This window comes from Etheostoma spectabile, chromosome 3 (genome assembly GCF_008692095.1).
Source record: "Etheostoma spectabile isolate EspeVRDwgs_2016 chromosome 3, UIUC_Espe_1.0, whole genome shotgun sequence".
Lineage (NCBI taxonomy): Eukaryota > Metazoa > Chordata > Actinopteri > Perciformes > Percidae > Etheostoma > Etheostoma spectabile.
The window spans coordinates 16,074,557-16,091,705 of NC_045735.1; the positions used below are offsets into that span (position 1 = coordinate 16,074,557).

Genomic DNA, 17,149 nt, shown 5'->3' on the forward strand with positions numbered 1-17,149 from the left:
CATGTTCATCAAGAATTCCCAAACAGGTCAAACGTGACGTTTAAAACCCCTGACATTTAAGTAGTTAAATAGACAAAAGAAATACAAAAGCACAGCCCTGCCAGGTAAAGAAATACACACACTGGGGGAAAAAAAATTAAGAATAGCTAAAAAAAACAAAAACATTCTCTAAAGAATCTCAGTAATTATTTCCCCCCCCCCAAAAAAAATAATAGCAGAAATAATAGCACATCAAAACGAGGACTTTGTATGACGTTTAATCACGACTAAGTGTCTCCTAATTCATAGTTGGTAGATTTTATAGAACAAAATCTTATTTTGTCTTTTTAGAAGAAATTCCCCATTAATCAGTTAACCCATTAAACCCATTACAGAAAGGCTTTTTCACCCTACACCCTACACATGTTAGGGTTAGGGTTACTATTAAAGTATGCAACACCAAGTCCGATTTTGATTGATTATGGCATTTTTATACAAAAAGGTACTTTTATGTATTAAATACTTGCAATACTAAGTCTCAATTTTGACAAGTCTTAATAGGAGTTTAGGCTCTCTCCTCTCAGTATGTTTGGAAGCAGTTAAAGCTTTTGTCCCCCCCCCCACCATTTGTTTATTCTAGATGGAAAGGCCTTCCATGGGGAAAGAATACAGAATACTTAATGTGTTGAAGGTTAATAACGTTTGCACTTTGTAATTCTCTATGGAATTAGTATTATTTTGGCTCTTTTTTTAACGAGGAGAAAAAACGGAGAGGAAAACCAGAAGCAGGCAGATATTTGGAGGGACTATGGCTCAGTACCGAAGGGGGCGACCACGCACAGCCGCACACTCATCCCTGCTCTGAACTCGTAATTGTAAATCGTGAGGGACCACGCAGTCATTCCCCAGCATAGAGCGGCTGGCGTGGTACCTTATCTCCCTCTGTGTCCGGGGACTATTTCACATATTTCTCCCGAAGGATGTTCGCGGCGTTCAATTAGGTGTATGCGTGCTAATGGGCATGTTGGACGGCTGCCTGTCTCATCCATGTGTGGCTCTGTGAGAGCGCTGTAAGCGGCAGCAGCACCTTGGAGGAGGAGGTTTCTCCCCCGCCTGCTCAGTGGAAATACACGTCTGCTGCTCCGGTACTACCACAACGGAAGGGAGCCCGAAGGAGACCGAGGAGAGGCGAAAGGGCTTTTTGGGGCTTCTCAGACTATATTTGTGAATTGTCAACGGGATAGGCCTGCTACATCGGATGTGTCTTCAGAATGGTAAGGGTCATTTTAGTGAGATTTTTGCCAGTGTTGCAGAAAAAAACCAGACCGCTGCACACCAGCATCATGCGGTACCGTTAGCGGAGCGGGCACGGGGAGCGGAGCCGCGGCCACTCTCACTACACACGCTCCTATTTCCGTTGGTTATTTTTGGCATTTGTATACACATATATGTTTTTACATTTGCATTGTATGTTTGGGCTGTCTTTTCCATTTTTATGTTTTTATTTTTACACACACGTGCCCATTACATGCACGGTATTCCAATCCTCGGACAGGGAGAGATTTACGGCGCAGCACGGTAGCCTACCTGCTCCTCGGTTTTTTAGCAGCTCAGAGGGTTTGTAGACCACCTTAACACCCCTCTGTGTGCATTTGATAGCTAGTAAGGGATCAAAAAAGTCCACAGTTGCCTTTCAAAGCAGGCTCAGGAATAGGAATGGCCGCAGCGCGCGCTAAATTATGTGACATAGGTACATAAATAACGGATGGAGATGGGAGGACTGCTTTCTGAATTTAGAGGGATGGTGAAGTGCTCTGCTGGATGAAGACTGGACATGTGCACACACAGTTGCGTGGCTGTAAACACGGTTGTTTTTACTTAAAGGCGTAGCAAGGGAAATGGAGATTTGTTATGGCTGGGGTTTTGACTGTAGCCCCCCCCCAATCCACTCCCTTTTTTATACAGGTGAGTCAATATTCAACTTTGGAGTATTCTGGTTTCTATATCCTAGTGTGTAGCAGTACCGACCCAGTGGGTCGGGTAGTGTCTGCTGCTCTGGTTTTAAATGGAGGAATGCTTGGCAAGGCTTAGGGAAAACTGCATCACAGATAGTTTTACAGCATAATATTAATATAATAAATGATAACAATAATACATGATACCATTCTCAAAGTGGCCTTCTTCCAATACATAGTGTGGTTTTACCAACATCACAGCATATAATAAATTATGTAAGTCATTCTACATTACAGTTTAGATTTACAATAATTTGATTATTTTTTAAAAAAAATTTTTTAATTGCAATTTTGTCTGTTAAATTTATGTGGCAAAGCCTTTAAAACGGCATCATCACATAGGTTCACAATCAAACCAATTAAGTAGGATGAAATAAATTAAGAAACCTTCCCATTTGAATGTTCTGCAGTTCAGACATTTTTGGCTGGTCGAGTAAAAGCGAGAGTAGGACCCCTGGGAGTCATTGTTGGGGCCCTACACACAGCTTAAACCAGCACTGCACTCTGATTGGCCAAGTTGTCAGACTAACACACACACCTCTGAGGGGAGTGAGGTAGGAGTCCTCATGTTGGTAGGAGATTTACGCTACAGTACATTACTCCAATGTAGACCAGTGGTCTTGGTTTTATAACAATGGAGAATTTCTCCAGTGATTAAAAAAAAAAAAAGCATACTTAAGTCATATGAAATGAAATCAAGGATAAGTGATCTTTAACTAAAAAAAAGATTTACATCTTAGTGTCAAAACAAGCCAGTCAAGAAAGTTCCCACCGTGATCTAAGTAAATGTTTTAAAGATTTATTTTTAATTGACATAAAGGATCCTGGGTCATTTCCAGGTTGTTAAAGTAGTCCAACGTTTCCCAGAAGATGATGTAGACATCAGAATCACTAAACAACTACTTTTGTTACGTGTCGGGTCATTTCTTTTCCATTTCCAGAGCTTACAAGTGCCGCCATTGGCCGTAGCAGGTTGCATGCCCTCAGGTAGTAGAGGTTAAATCCAGGGGGATCCAGGGGCCCCCTGTCCTCTATGGCTCTATGGCTAAGTGTTTGGTGGAGTCATCAAATGAAAAATCTGAAGTTGTTAGGTCCTGCCGAGGTTAACCTTTGTAGAACAAGGCTGCATTCTCCCAGTTGTCTTTGTCGTGCTGATGAGCTCTGAGAAGCCGCCTCAGCTCTAGTTCTCTGCATGATAAGAGGGGAAAGAAGCCTCCCTTTGTGATCACAAATGAAAAATCTGTTGCTTGTCTTTCCGCCCTTTGTTGTTTTTTTTTCACTGTGAACTGAACGTGCAGCTAATTCTCCACAGGGCAGATTGCTAAAAGAGAGATGACATGTAAGTGGCAGTTGGACCTTGTTATATTCCATAAATGATGGTTGTGTTTGGACTAACGTTGGCAGCGCACGGGGGCAGAACAATGACAGAGCGAAAACAATGAAATGCCTCTGTCCCGCTAGAGTTTTCCAGGGGGATATTGTGTATTTCAAGTAATAATTGTTGTGAAAACTGTACAGTCATCCAGGGAGGGAACGGCTGCTTTTGAGGGAAATAGATCCCGTGGATGCTGAAGACTCCAGTTTGTTCTCCATGATCTTGTGTGGCTCAGTGGGCAGAGCATGACAACCTGAACATGTTAGATATACAGTACAGTAAATAAAAGATAAGCAGCATTTACCTGCTTTGCATTACAGAAAACCTTAACATTACATTGCTATCTGTGTCCTTAAATTAAAAACTACTGGATTTGATCTTTACAATGGGTGTTCCTGTTACTTTGTCTAGTCAGTGGTCCTTAAGTACCTGCTTTTTCAACGTAGCAGCATTCAGTGCAGCACAAGGAGAGGGTGAATGTTCTAGCCCGGAGCATTATGTTCAGTTGAAGCTGCAGTCTGTCGTCTTGTGATTTATCACACATAGAACTAATGGGTAGCTGTTACAGTTACACTACTTCATTGGACATGAAAGCCGGGCACTGCACCCCCTTCACCCTCTCTCTCAGACACACACACACTCTTTTTTTTTTCTTTTTTTTTTATGTTGACAGCACAGCTCCAGACTTTGTGTGATAAGTTGAGAACACTGCTGAAATCAAAAGCATGTGGTGTTTTCATGTTCCCAACTGATTGTTGCAATCACCATTTTCCTCCTTAGTGCAGTTTCCACATTCAGATACACAAACCTCAGATTTAAGCCTGCAACATTGCAAACACTCTCTTCTGTGTGCTGTATATGCTGCATCATTCAAATTGGAAAAGCAGAGAACTAAAGTAAAGATATTTTTGTGGCCATTGTCGACCTGACCTGGGTTTTAAAATAGAATTCCGTTTGTTTGATGCAGTATGTGCGTTCTGTGTGCCTTAGCTCCTTGTGAGATGAGGAATCACACAATTTAAAGTGACAGACAGAAGCTAAGGACTTTTTAAATAACTAAAGATTTCACCTTGGTGTTATCGCCAACATAAACATATATGAAAAACGTTACTTGGCTGTATTAATGCTATAACACTAGAAACAGCGAAAAAACAAAGAAAAATCAAATTCCCTTGGAAATGTTGGATTTAGTCTCATTTAATGAAAGGAAATTAGAAGAGAACAAAGAAACATTTGATCTCACACTCAAACTCAATACTTGATTTTGGTTTTGCATTTTGATAAGGTATAAGTCCCTTTAATAATAGCATTGAACAACCAATAAGAATATGTTCAAAAAAATGAAATAATAGCGTTAAACATTAATTGGTGGATGTTTTACATCTTCACATTCTCTGTATTCCTGGAGAATTGCAATGTTCCCTTTTTTCTCTGACCCTATGTGATCCATTTTTCAAAGAACGGGAATCTTACACCTGTTTGGTGCTCTGAAAGTCAGAATCACTCAAACAAAGTACTTGAGGAGTGAGGTTGGGGTTGAAACTATACACTCGAGCCCCCAGACACAGTGTAGTGTTTCTCCTCCCGGCACACAGCAACAGACTCCCCTTTGTGTCCGACATTTCAGAGTACTCATGTAGCAATTTTAAAGATGACTCTTATTGCTGCTGAAGCTAATGACAATCTGCAGGTGTGGTACTCATTACCCTTACCTTGGCTGCTGGTGCAGTAGAGCATTATCCCGTTCAGGTTTTTCCTAAAATCCGCAATGCTCCCTATAAAATGTGAATATTTCACAGAGCAGAAACATCCTCAGAGTAGAGTAGTAGTCAAACTGAGAGCACATCTACAGTAAGGACAGTGTTGACAGCCCTAATTCATGCATTAAACCTGCACCTCTTATATTATTAATGCAAACGGCCCTTACAGTTTTGTATATATTTTTGAAATGAAGTTTCTTACCAGTTGCCAGACCTGTTTTGTATTGGACAAAAACGTTTATTCACCTAACACCTGATTTTGAAGGATGAATAAATGGAAAACCATAAACAGATGTTGTTAAAGAAATGTAATCTTATTGGTAACAGCTGTTGCTCCTTGTAGGTCCCGTCCCTGCTTCTGTGGGTGACACATTAAGATCACCAACACTTGTACTCTGGAAAAGCTCAGAACCATGACAACAGGGTGTGTGATAATAAAGGCTGAAGGACAGTCCCTCAGATGGATGAAATCATAGCCAAACAAGACAGAAAAGAAGGGGGAACTCTCACATGCAAACACCAGATTCAGATGCGAGTGGTTAGACAGTAGTTGTGACAATGAAGATCGAACAGTGGTTAAAGCAAGCTGTGGATGCACTTAACAAGGTAGTTGCTCTCCGGCCTTCAGAATTACCCCTGAGTTAAATCTTATTAAAAAATAAGTACCTTCTCTACAGTCTTTAAAAAAGTCATCTTTGAAATTCACAACGCTTGTACGTTCCTCAGGGCTGAACCAAAACCACGGTGCATGGCAAGTCCTACAGTCTGATTAGTTTTCAATGAATCTTCTAATCTTCTGTCTAATAATTTTGTGTGTGTGTATCTTTAAAATATCTCATGAACCGTTCCTCCAATTTACTTCACATGTGGTTTCCTAGGTACCCAATGAAGATGGGGTTTGATTTTGGAGAAATTTGAGCTGCATTGGATATTTAAAAACTGTGACTAACAATAAAGATCTGAATAATAAAGGTTGGGGAAAAAATATATAAATAAAAACAAAAAATAAAAACCTTGCTGACGCAGCACACAGCTCTGGACAGCAGCGTCACATGACTGCTGGATTCAGGCTACCAAGCAAGCTTGTCTTTATTTGCCTTGCCTACCATCTTTTCTTTCCGCCCCTCTCTCTCTCACTCTCTCTCTCTCTCTCACACTTTCCCTTTCCACACACACACACACACAACACACACACACACACACACACACACACACACACACCACACACACACACACACACACACACCACACACACACACACACACACACAGTCCAGAGCCGGCCATCTCTACGTGGTCCGGTTCTGCTGGTTGACTAAGCCGATATGTGCTGATAACGGGCCTGATGGGTAACGCTAGGCCCGTCCCCTCTTAGTCGATTAGTTGACGAATCTGTGGTTTTGGTTGTAGTCAACTAAGATTTCTTTAGTTGATAAGTCATTTTTTTATGCTTATTCATGCTTATTTACTCATTTCCAAGAAATTTATGAACACATTTCTGGTGAACCATGATTTACAGTGGTGCTTTTGCAGGATTAATTGTGTAGAAACTCAGTTTTACAGATGGTTCATTAACTACATTTCTATTGTGCTTTTCTAGTCTTAACCACCTCTCAAAGCGCACAGCTCTATCAATTAAATCAACTAATCGATTAGTCGACAAAATCATGTAAGTGTTAATCAACTAAGAATTTCTTTAGTCGAGGACAGCCCTAGGAACCGCACTGCCATGAGTCCATGAGGCAAATGTCTAATTACGCCATATTTAAATTGTGATATTTTGTGATTACGTTCTGAATCTGCACGTTCTCAAGCAGGTAAATGTAGTAGTACAATGTCTTCCTCTGATGTAGAGGTACACTGTAAGTCAGTAGTAGGGTATAGGGTGGAGTTTCATAGTAAGTGGTTTGGGGTCCTGCTGTTAGTAATTTTGGGTTAATATTTGGTTTTGAAGAACTCTACAAGCTGCAATATCACAGGGCAAGCAATCGGTCCGTTCCAAGCAGGCCCATTTTCAATGGGCACTGTACTAGTCCATTAGACGGTTCGGAGGTAGGAAGCATAACAGTGCCTTCGACTGACAGTGTTGTGTTCCCACTTTTAAATATGGTTCTGGATCAGTAATGGGATGGACGGCCATCTTGGGAGGGTCATCCTTATAACTGATGGTTGCCTTGCATGGTTGTTAATAGCCAAATAACATAAGGCCATTTTACAGGACCAGGTGCACTTAGTGGTGCACACTGTTCTCTTAGCATAGTCTCAGAAGTAGTAGTTTACATGCACTGCAGATACATAAATCAAATGTTGATGATGGTTAGCTAGATCATAATCACACTAGTGTTGTCAATTTCAGGCATATTAAAATTGTACTCTTTTCATATTACAGACCATTTGTAAGGTTTTTCACAGTGCTTGAATTCTTGCCAGATCTCATGCTAATTTTTTGCTGTGAGTTTAAGCCATGGTTGCTTTAAAAGAATTTTTTTTTTTAAGACTAATGAAAATGACAAACATTTTGGGGTGTGTGGCAGATTTTTCTCAAATATGCAAGTGAAATGGTTGACAAACGTGCAAATACAATAGAGACCTGTGGCAGAGAAAGTCTAAAAACAATGCTTCAAACGTTAAATGTCAAAGTAAATGTCTTTAAACCATTTGCTCTAATAGGGCAGAATTGGCGTTGCTAGTGTTCCAAACCTTTATGTTGGATTGCCCATCATGCATTAAAAGACTGTCCCCTGATGGAGAGAAATTGAGACTGATCATTTCAAAGTGCTCTCAACTACTGCTCACAGACGGACTCTGCCCAACTGTCGGGTCAATGTGTTTTACACCACTAGAGTTAAACGCACTGCAGCAAATTGCCCCACTCCCGTTGTTTTGTGTATACTGTGGCCTGCCGCAGCTATGGGCAGCAGATACAGAAGCTTTCAATTTGATGACTAAAGTTCAACTCTTGTTCAACTTGAAAAAAGCAACAGAAAATAGGTTTTTGAATGTCCTATCATTATGATGATGTAGCTGACAGGCATCACATTCCTTGCAGCTATCAGACTAATAAAGTGGCATCTTATATATTTTTTTGCATCTTTGAGTCCTCCCATCAGAACCTCCTCCCTAGTGGCATTTCATCATGACCTGGATAATCTTATGCAAGATAGTGAAACTGCAGTTAATTTGCAGGTAATTAAACCCTGGTGGTTTACAGTTACAGTACAAAGCGACATACAGTAAGGCTGCAGTCAGTATGGCTGTGTAATGTTAGAATATATGATAACATGGCTCCACACTATCAGGACTTTGCTTTTTGTACGATGAATGCTTGGCAATGCGAGCCTACTTATATCCAAAGCAGGATAAGGAATTTTGAGGAGTGTTGGCAGCTCATAAAAGTTGATACAGTATCTTCTGATCTTCTCCTGATACGGAGTTGTGAATGTGGCATTTCTCCTATCGCAGCATTGAGTGGTGGGTTTAATAAACGGCCAGGATGTCTTCATTTTCAGGAGAACTGTCAGCTCGTCACAGGAACATTGGATTTTGTCGTAGAAGCTGTGATTCTTTTTTGCATAATTGAGGGAGTAGTTGCTTCTATAGTTTGTAGTTTAAAAAGCAAAGGACGTTTGGAGGTCTGCGGCTCTAAAAAAAGAAACTGATATTGTAAGGATATGCAAACATTTTACAATGGGGTATGCATTCGTGGTTTCTGTTCAAAATATACATGTTGGCAGATCTTGTTACTACCCTGATGGGTAAAGGCCAAGTGCGTGACTTCATTCATATTATTTTAATGTTGTGTAACTTTTGCCGTATGCATAGCTGTATTTGATTAACAAAAGAAACTCATGAATGTTTGGATAAGGATGACTGCCATGTTATAAATTTTGATAATTTCAATCTTTGTAATGTAACTGCCAAGATTTAATCTGGAGGTCATTCCTGGTTGGGGCAGTGGTTACATGAGATGGACACACAACATGCAACTTTCATATGATCATAACACATTGATGACGTGTGTTTGGTTCTAGGCTTTCAAGCATGTCAAAGTAGACTTTATGAAATGTTGCTGTGTTGTCAATTTCAGACATGACCGGGGCAGAGTACAGACCATTTGTTAGGTTTAACTTAACTTTAATTCTTGTCAGATCTCATGCTAATTTGTTGCTCTAAGTTAAAGCTGTGATTGCTGGGCCAGAGTTGTTTTCAAAGGATACATTACAAATCATGGCTACATTCACAGGAAGGTGCAGGACGTATAAAAAGCTCATCATACTCCTCACTGATTAAGCCCCCTCTTAAGATTTCAAATCAGAGTTGTTGTTTTACCGTACACGGTTGGCATCAGCTTCCTGTTGGTATCTGTAATCTCAGACATTTAAGGAATCTACACGTGTACGAGTCTAATTGGAGAGAAAACTAGTGAAAAGCGCTTAAACTGTATCTTTTAATATTAAATAAGATAGAACTCAAACATCAAATTGAATACCACGATATTTTTGACCAAATACACCAAAGATATTGTGATATTTGTAGGGTTGATAATTGTTGCCTTCACAAAATATTTATAAAATGAGATTTTTTTATAAATAATCACGTTCAACGTGGATATAATAACTAAGTGGGTAAAGGCAAACACAGAACAGCTAGAACAGTCTGGTGAGTTCAGAAAATGACTTCACTTATCTGTAATGCTGCCTTTAAAACCATTACGATATCATGACATCCCAAATGTAAGACGATATCTAGTCTCATATATCGATATATCAATATACTCCCCAGCCCTAAGCTAGGCTAAAAACCTAATTTGAAGTACACATGGTGATCATACTGCAGTAACCACAGCATCATGGGATAGCATAGTCGGCCTGTAGCCATGACGATGCCTCTGGAAACGTTTATTTGGCCAAAAGAGTGATGAAATAATTTTGCGGTCTGTATTCTGTGTCTCACTTATCCAAGCAATCAGATAGCGTCTCACGAAGGAAACGGCCTCCCTTTGATTAGGTCCATGTGCATGTCACTCCACGTCAAGGTTCAGCACTGTAAGTGTTTTAGGTTTGACAAGAGACAAGGGATATGAGAAGATTTTGTTCTGTACTGTAGAGGTACGGGGCCAAACTTTTGCCTGAAACTGGATCAAACTGGCTGTCTGTGCCGGAGACATCAGAGTGCTGCCAACAGGGCCTGCTCGTTTCATCCAACCAAACACCAGGGTGACATCCATGGCGTGATGTCATGGTTGTGCCTCATTATTTCTATTTAGTAACAAGAATTCTCAACCCCAGCTTTGAAAACTGACTTCAGCTTCCCCAGTTGTGCAAGTTATTAAATCAAATGGGAGTGAAAGTCTTGTCTTTGTTTTAGCAGGAAACTGTCATTTTTGAAACCTGCATAGGAAGGTTTTCAGGGGGAGGGAGGTGCTGAAAAGGAGTTGTCAATATATTTTGCAAGTGTTAGGCAGCAAAGTGGAGTGATAGCTCTCAGGGGGGCTGGCCTTTAGCTGTTATTCTATAAATATTAATAAAACCCAGTGGCCTGCCTGGAAGGAAGCTAACAGTTTGCTCATGTCACAGACTCGGCTTCAATGTGACAAGTTATGAAAAGAGTGATGAGACGACAAAGAGGTGGGAAGATGACATTTAGTGACAGGCCTCATTTTTCCAATATAAAATGGCATCACTGAAAACAGAAGCTGAGTCTGCTGACCTCTCCCTCACACACCGTGACCCAGAAAACAGTTCCGCCGGTGAACTTTATGCTTTGTTTGTTTAGTTATGGATTGATTTATTCTTCTGTCGCCACCATAACAAAATACAGTCACATACATGATTGGAAGAAGTTGCCAAAACATTAACGGACTGATCAATTTTGAATGCGCTTGGAGACTGCTCTATAGAAATGGAAATTGTGCTGGTTCATTTTAAGAGAATTTTTGGAGAAAATTGAAACTTCATGCCATCCTGGCAAGAGCACTGGGAATATTTCTGGATTTCACTTCTCAAATAAATTGCAAAAATACAGTAAATTATGTGATTACTCTTTGATAAGGCCTTTTATTTCACACGTTTTAGTAATATGACAAGCAACCTCATGTCTGACCTAAAGCGTCTGCAATCTGTTTATTGTGGTTTTTCCTTTTCTTGCAATCAGAATACTTGAATCTCACACTGGCCTGTTTATCCACATGCCATGCAATGGAGATTATACATGGAAGGTTTTGGCTGTTGCTGACGTTGCTCTGCCAAGATGCACTTCTAGCATGCAACCAAGACTTAGTAGCAACACAGTGTTTTGGCATGCTAATAGATGTAGAGTGTTTGCTTCCTTTGTATTTCTTTCATGCTCTGCAGTACATGCAGGTATTGTTTCTGTGAGAGAACAACACATTCATAACTATCTGTGAGAGCAGTATTGACAGTCATACAAAGGACAGAATTGATATTTATGAAAATGTCACAACGGCTGTAAGTGGGATTGTTTGGTGTCAGTGAGCAGAACACATCGGGCCACATTCAGGCCCAGTTCTGTAGCCACAATAGAAAAAATGTCAGAAATCAGGGTACCATTGCACTGTCCCATAAAGGTACTAAATGCCTCTGCTGAGATCTGAAGTGGAAAGGCTTGATTCATGTTTCTCACCTTTACTTGGTCAAGTTTCTGCCACATTTTCACTGTTCTTTGCTGCTTTTGAATGTTGTTGTTACTGGCTTGCGTCCACGTCAGTAAGCTATCTCTTAGTAACATGCGTTATCAGCAGAGGTGTGAGGAGATCTCATCCCCACGAGTTCTCGCGAGATTAAACGTGACAAGATTTCTCGTCGAGGTAGAAAGTGTCTTGCGATATCGGAACACAAGTGCAGAGCTGCAGCCTTGAAATTGAAAAAAAAAAGCAGCCTGTTAAAGCCAGCGTTGGAATGTTAGAGTACCGCGTCTCTCCCTCTCTCTTTCTTGGCATCAGCAGCCTAAACCTAACTTTACTTCTAATGATATTAAACAAAGCTCATAAATTGATACTAGATTAGCCGACTTCCTTGTTTAGTGCTGCAATTAATAAAATGCACAGGAGGAGAAAATAGCATCTTTCTTCACAACAATGAAAAAATGAAAGTGTTTGATGGTATTTTATTTGTGCTTTAGAACATGATCAATGTGAAACAATACTGAAATAAGCTTTATTTCTCTCTATCTACTGTACAATGACAAATTCAAGGACAATGCCAACCGTCCCGTCAGACTCCCCCTACCAAGAGCCTGGTCCTGTCCCAGGTTTCTTCCCAAATGGGAGTTTTTCCTCACCACTGTCTCATTGTTGCTTGCTCTGGAGGGGACTACTAGAACTGTTGTGGTCTAGACCTACTCTGTCTGTAAATTATAGAGTGGTCTAGACCTAATCTTTTTGCATATTAGTTAGTGGTCTAGCCCTACTCTATCTGTAAATTATAGAGAGGTCTAGACCTGCTCTACCTGTAATTATAGAGCGGTCTAGACCTGCTCTATCTGTAAATTATAGAGTGGTCTAGCCTGCTCTAGGTAAAATGATCAGACTGCCTACTGTAAATTATAGAGCGGTCTAGACCTGCTCTATCTGTAAATTATAGAGTTGTCTAGACCTGCTCTATCTGTAAATTATAGAGCGGTCTAGACCTGCTCTATCTGTAAATTATAGAGCGGTCTAGACCTGCTCTATCTGTAAATTATAGAGCGGCTAGACCTGACTCACTGTAAATTATAGAGCGGTCTAGACCTTGCTCTATCTGTAAATAAGAGGTCTACTGCTTATTGTAAATTATAGAGCGGCTAGATGCTCTAATCTGTAAAATTAGGCGCCTAGACTCTCATGTAATTATAGAGTGTGGTGCCTCTCTATCTTTAAAAATATAAAAACTGAATTGCTTGAATTGAAAACATATCGTCTTAGTTATTGCAGCTTGGTGGTCTCCACTATATGGATGACGTAACGGAACTTTGTTATACAGGAAGAACCAGTTCACTGAGTTTTGGCAAATGTGTTATAGTAAAGCCATTGTTTCTCTTTCTTCACGAATTTGTCTTGTGAATGTGTTAAGTGAACCCGTCTCGTGTCGTTGGTCTGTGAGCTGGGTGCTCGTCCACCTAATTATCATATCGAAGATAGTCCACGAGATTCTGGCTTTGTTGCAATGTCCTCAAATTGTGTTGCAGGATACATTAAGTGGCATATGATGACTCTACATTTTATTTAATTCAAATGGTAATGGTTATATTAAAAATAACACAAACTCAAAATGTGTACTTTAGTGTGGTTAAAAGTGTGTGAAAATCTGTGGCCTCAAGCTCAGTAGAAAGAGGAAGTTGCTAGGAGGTTATGTTTTCAGCTCTGTTTGTCTGTTTGTTGGACTGTTGGCCCGATGATTTTTATGGATTTTGCTGGAAGTGTGTACCACGGGCCAAGGAGGAACCCATTCCATTTGTTTTTTTTGCTGCGTGTGGCTTTATAGGTAGCTGTGTATATTTTGGCCGTTATGTTTGCAGCTGCGCCCCGGGACCCCAGATCGATGTTCAGTTGATGAGTTTCAGTTTGTGTGATTGATTATCATGTCATATTTATAGTAGCGGTACTCAGCGTCACCCTCATATTGTGCATTAGGCAATAGGTTTAACAGTGGTCCTGACTGCTGGTTCTGCTGATAAATACTTATCATGAATACTCATAAATACCATAAATATCATAAATACACTATATATAAATACTTAGCCACATTGTGTAAGAATTTCTCCCATCTAGCGTTGAGATTGTACATCGCCGTCAACTCTCTCTCGCCACGCAGTTCAAAGTACGAACTACAGCTACGGTGGCCGTCACGCTTCAAAAAGCAAAAGTGTACCAAAGGCCGTCTGTCCTTCCGCAGGATAATTATTATTTGGGACTTGGTGTGTGCGTCCAAAGCAGCTCCAATGTTTGCTCTCTTTCTGACGCCAGTCTCTTGCTCTTTTCAATATCCGTTTTCTTTTTTTGGGATCTGGGCCGACATCACTGTCTTTAAGACGTAGCGGGCTCGGTTTTAAAGCCAGAGTGAAGGTGTCTGGGCCGAGTCCTGCTCTCTGAGTGCCTTCTAGTCTTCTGTTGCTTCGGTGTGTGTCAACAGTAGCAGAGATATTGGCTTTGTTCTAGCATGCACAGACTTCTCCTCTATCCTTGCTTTTCTGCAGAATTTTGATGTTACAAAAAACTAAAATAAATCTTCATGGGGTTACTCAATACATTGCTACCTAAGATTAACATCTAAATAGTAATATGCCATGTCCATAGTAAAAAAACAACAACACTCATACCTCAGGTATTAGTTATCAAAGCCATTCATGAATTACTTACATTTTGATTTACCAGTGGACTGCTGTGTCAGTTCATTAGGCTTTAGGCTGCATTGATACATTCTCAATATTTACCATTGAAATGGTTATCTGTGGAGACAGAGCCCATGTCCATGTTGGTTTCCCCCAAGAAATGCAATTCTTTTATTTATTTCTTTTGGGAGTTTTAGGCCTTTATTGAATGGACAGCCTAAGACAGGAAAGGTGGGAGAGGGGGAATGACATGCAGCAAAGGGCGGCGAGTAGGAATCAAACCTGCGGTCTCTGCAGCTAGGACTGAGCCTCTGTACGTGAGGTGCAACGCACAACCAGGTGAGCCGCCAGGCAACCCTATGAATGCAAATTTAACATAGCCAAACCAAACTGCAGGACATTGTAAGATATGTTTCTCTCAATTATCTATAACATTTTTCTACATTCATTATTCTTTTCATCCCACATTAAATGAATCGATGAAATTGTCTTTAAATGTCTATAACAGCCCGGTTAGTTCCAGCCCCAGTGTTACCGGCCATGATTTAGTTGCTCTTATCCACCAATTAAACAGTTGCATTTACAGACATGTCTTTGAATATCGCAACCATTATGCAAAAGCCTAGTTCTCTCAGCTTATGGTATCCAAACGCATTTGTATTAATGGAATTTTCACACCAGTGAGGTGATAATTCCTGTGTGGTAAGGTGTAAAATTGAGCAGCTTTGATGTCAAGCAGTGTATTTAAGATTTCAAGATGAGGGTGTTAATCAGTTGACAAAAATCTTTTCGCTTCTAAAACCTTTTTTCATTAATCCCTCTAGCCTGAGATCAGGTTGCTACATTCCAGTTAAAAAAGAAAACATCGGTAAAGGCAGTCTATCTGTTTACACTTTCATTATATTAAGAACACAAAATGATCTTTGTGCTCCCTTATTTTATTGCATTCATGTTCAGAAATCAACTTGCCAATGTGACTTGCATGTCATTGAACGTTTCTTACCAAGTAGCTCTTTGTAACTAGGTTGTTGGGTAGGAGTTGTTTGGAATAAGCGATTTTTCATTAAGGCATCCGCCGCTAAGATGCTGTAGTACGATATATATATATATATACAGCATATAAATATAAGCAATTATCAAGGTAGATTAAATTTGACCAGACCAACTATCGATGGTCCTTATGTGGATGGGGAAAAACCTGAGTGTCTCATGACAGCTAAATACACAGCAGGTCCAGCTGTGATATTTAAGAACTCAGGGAAGATTACCTTGACCACTTGTGTAAGCAAGTAGTTCCTAATGTTCTGTACAGGTGTACTGTACATCAACAGTAGGGAACCATTCCTAATGTGCCATGTAACTATCCCAGCCCTGGCTTTTTTTCTGAAAAGAAAGGCTTGTGTGTTCATAATAGCAATATGTTATATGTCAATACGCACATATATTCTCTGTACTGAGTGAGTCGAGATGGAGATGTTCTTCCATAATATTTAGAGGGCATGCTGGGCAAAATATCAACGCAATTCCTTTGTCACACATACTGTAGCAAAGCAGCTAATAAAGGAACTATGGTCACATTGAATGTTAGGTCCAATGGCTAGTAGGGGTGGGGGAAAAAATCGATACAGCATAATAATATTTTCAGTGGCAATACTATATCAATACACAGGCACCAAGTATGGATCTTTTATTATATATGTGGTGGTCAATTTGTCTGCTTGACAATCCCATTTTGCAGCAATAAAATTGAAATGATATGAACAAACAGAGAAATGTTTATTTTTAGATGAAACATTTGTTGACTAAGTTTCCTTTTGGGGACGTTGTTTGAAATTGGGAAAAATTTGATGTTGGAAAAAAGGTTATAAATTGCGATAAATCACAGAATATTACAATATTTTTTGCGATTTTAAACATGTTGCATCGTGACATAAGTATCATGATGATATCGTATTGGGGGTGTCTGGCGATTCCCCCCCCCCCTATTGTCTAGTGTACCTACTCTCCTTTCTGGAGAAGGTTGTGGATTCTCTAACGGCAGCTATTCATCATGCTGGGCTCCTGTGCTGTGTCAGGTAATGAGCAACCCTGATCCCAATGCGGACACAGCTGGAGACACGGAGACTGCTTACTCTGGTGATGTGATGGAGATAACATAGTCCAAACTACCAAAATGCCGCCTTCCCACTGGCAGTTCAACTCCAATACGGCTTTGAAACAACCTGAAGCCATTCAGTTCCTATGGTGATTCGCAGACCGCATGTGAATGGATCCAAACGAGCACAGTGCGAAAAAAAATCGTGTCAGTTGGTCATCAGGGTTTATCCTTGCGACAAGCTCCGGTCGGTTCCTATCCGACAATTCCAGCGGAAGTTAACGTTGCTATGGGAAACAAATCTGAATTCTGTAACGGCTTCACAATAAAAGCTTTCTAGTGGTTCTCCACTGAAGAGCTTTTATTTTTAAGCATTTACACTTACAGAACACTTTGTAATAGCTCACATAGCGGGGGGTAAATCAGAAAATAGAGATGCTACTATCTGTTAGACCAAATGAAGAACTGGGAATGTAGCAGTAACACAAAACCCCAAAGATCAGAGACTCAATGCACATTATGTCGGAGCAATAAAAAAAACAATATCCAAAAACCCTTTTGAAATCTAAATATACCCAGTATCTACAAAGTCCACACAC

The 17,149-nt window shown here is 40.2% G+C and overlaps 1 protein-coding gene across 1 annotated transcript in view; it reads left to right on the forward strand.

The window, feature by feature from the left end:
- The first annotated feature begins 836 nt into the window (after positions 1-836).
- The window catches only part of tenm4 (teneurin transmembrane protein 4), a 173,499-nt gene continuing 157,186 nt past the window's right edge, over positions 837-17,149 (forward strand). Inside the window, 1 exon segment of the mRNA XM_032504007.1 lies at positions 837-1,253. The gene's annotated coding sequence lies outside the window, so the exon portion shown is untranslated.